The sequence below is a fragment of the Arachis duranensis genome, chromosome 2, assembly GCF_000817695.3.
Source record: "Arachis duranensis cultivar V14167 chromosome 2, aradu.V14167.gnm2.J7QH, whole genome shotgun sequence".
Classification (NCBI taxonomy): Eukaryota; Viridiplantae; Streptophyta; class Magnoliopsida; order Fabales; family Fabaceae; genus Arachis; species Arachis duranensis.
Window position 1 is genome coordinate 19340035 of NC_029773.3, and position 2715 is coordinate 19342749.

The following is a 2715-nucleotide window of genomic DNA, read 5'->3' on the forward strand; positions in this document are numbered from 1 at the left end:
AGGGAGAGAGTACAAGCTAAAGTAGTATATAGATATATGTATTCATATTTTTATAAGTAATGAATAAAAATAATATAATATATTTATGATCAGCAAGTTATTATATAAAAAAAAAACACACACACATATATATATTCGTTGGTGCAATCCATAGGCGAGAGAGAAAATAAAAGGAAGTTATTCATCTTTTTTATAAAAATTATAGGTGTATTGTACCCTACAAAACCGCAACGCATACCTTATATCTCGGTCACGCCAGACCACTAGAAGCAGATAAGTAACGGCTCATCATGTCAACAATAACCTCCCAAGAATCTCGATTTAAACCGAAATTCACTCCAACAAACCACCAAACGAACTTAACCCCAAAAATCTATAAAACGGCTACTGCTGAAATAAGTCACCAGGTCATCTGGACTACACACACACACTAGTATTCTGTTCTCATACTCGTATATTGAAAAATATTCTTTACTAACTTGAGCGTCAGAGTCCTTTTTGCAGGTACCCCTGTCGGTCCGTGTTCAAGCAAGGTATTTCCCATCATAGATCCGGTTGTACCACCAGTAACACCTGAAGTCCAACGTATAAGCCCGGAGACGAGCATCCTTGCACGAACATTTGGCGCCGACCGTGGGCCCCGCCTCAATCTTTAGTTTTTTCAAGCTAACATCATTATATTTGCCTTGTGTCTTCTCTCCTTTCAGAAATTAAACTATGACGGACCATTCAACAACTCCTTCAACTAATCCAACCAACGCCGACCTGTTAGCTGCAATTACCGCCTTGCTTGCGAAAAACCAGCGAATGGCCGAGTTGTTGGCGGCGATAAAGAACAATGATGATCAGAAACACGATAAGAAAGCAAACACTGATTAGCATGAGGAGCGACAGTCCGAATCAAACGTAAAGACGGGAGAGACCAACCCCAAAACAGCAAGACGACGGACTAATCCCTTTTCGGAAGAGATAATGAGCTTTAAAATGCCTAAAAACTTTACACTTCCACTGACCCTAACGCCGTACAAGGGGATCGGAGATCCTAAAATTCATGTTACGAAATTTGAATCAATGATGTTTCTTAATAGTGACTCCGATCCCATCTTATGCCAATCTTTTCCAACCTTCTTAGATGGAGCCGCTTTATTATGGTTTTCTGACTTACCTGCAGGATCTATATCAAGCTTTGAAGAGTTTGCCAAATTATTTATAAATCATTTTGCAGCATCTAAAATTTACGTGCGAGACTCAGACTACCTAAGCACGATCAAACAGGGACAACATGAAGGATTAAAAGAGTACATGACGCAGTTCACAGAAGCAGTTATGCAAATCCCCGATCTTAACCCTGAAGTGCAGCTACACGCCATCAAAAGCGGGCTCCGCCCCAGAAAATTTCAAGAAGCAATAGCAGTGGCAAAGCCGAAAGCACTTGAGGAATTCTGAGAAAAAGCCCAGGGCCAAATTGAGATTGAAGAGCTCAGGGAGGCTAGGAGAAGCGAAAGACCGACCAAGAGAGAAGAGGAAAGGTCACATCGGCCTATAAGTAAAGACCCCAGAATACCATTCAAACTAGCACCGAAGTTCGACTAGTACACAAAATTCAACACAGACGAGACAAGGACTTCTAGACAAATATATCTCGTCAAGGAAGCAACGAGACACAGAAAGAGAAGTAGAAAGAGAGAGCAAGCAAAAACAAGTTGCGACACCCCCCCTCCAAGGGGATAATCAATTACATTTCAGGAGGCTTCGCTGGCGGCGGGAATACAACTTCAGCAAGGAAAAGAAGCTACCGAGCAATGATGACAATGGAAGGATCTCGTTCGATACGACAAACGTCGGTTCCGACCTCCCGCATCGACTTCAGCACGGCCGATTTCAGAACAACCTACCCAAACTTAAACGACCATATCGTCATCTCAGTCCACATGGGAAAGTTAACAATAAAAAAGGTCTTGCTAGATCCAGGAAGTAGCGCCAATGTCTTGTTCTACTCAACCTTCAAGAAGATGCACTTCAGCGACAACGCATTACAACCGTCACCCGGAGAATTCGTAGGGTTCTCCAGGGAGAAGGTATTGGTATCCAGATATATTTGGCTCAGAACAACAATTGGCGAACCTCCAAGCAATAAAACGCTAGACATTCAATTCCTAGTGGTTGATTGTCCCAGCCCTTATAATATCATCCTAGGACGTCCATCATTGAACGCCTTCAAAGCCATTGTTTCAACAATTCATCTTTGTGTAAAATTTTCTTTGCAGGGTAACACAGTGGGGACGGTATATGCTGACCACAAGGAGGCACAAAAATGCTACAACGCAAGCCTCAAAGCGGTCAGAAAGGAAGAAACACCTCGGATACACACGGTGTACAACTCAGAAAATATACCAACCTTGGCCGAACTGGACCCTTGAAGTGACGACAGTCGTCCCACACCAACAAATGACCTTGAAAAGGTACAATTAGGTCATGAAGAACAATTCACTAACATAGGATCCGCATTCATGGCAGGGCAGAAGGACGACCTTATCTTGATACTAAAGACAAACGCTGACCATGGACACCAGCGAACATGCCTGGTATCGACCCCAACTTCATTTGTCATAGGTTGGCAGTCAACCCCAATGCCCGACCTATACGACAAAAGAAAAGAAACTTGGGTGACGAAAGGAGAAAGGCAGCCGAAGCAGAAATAAAAAAGCTCCTGGA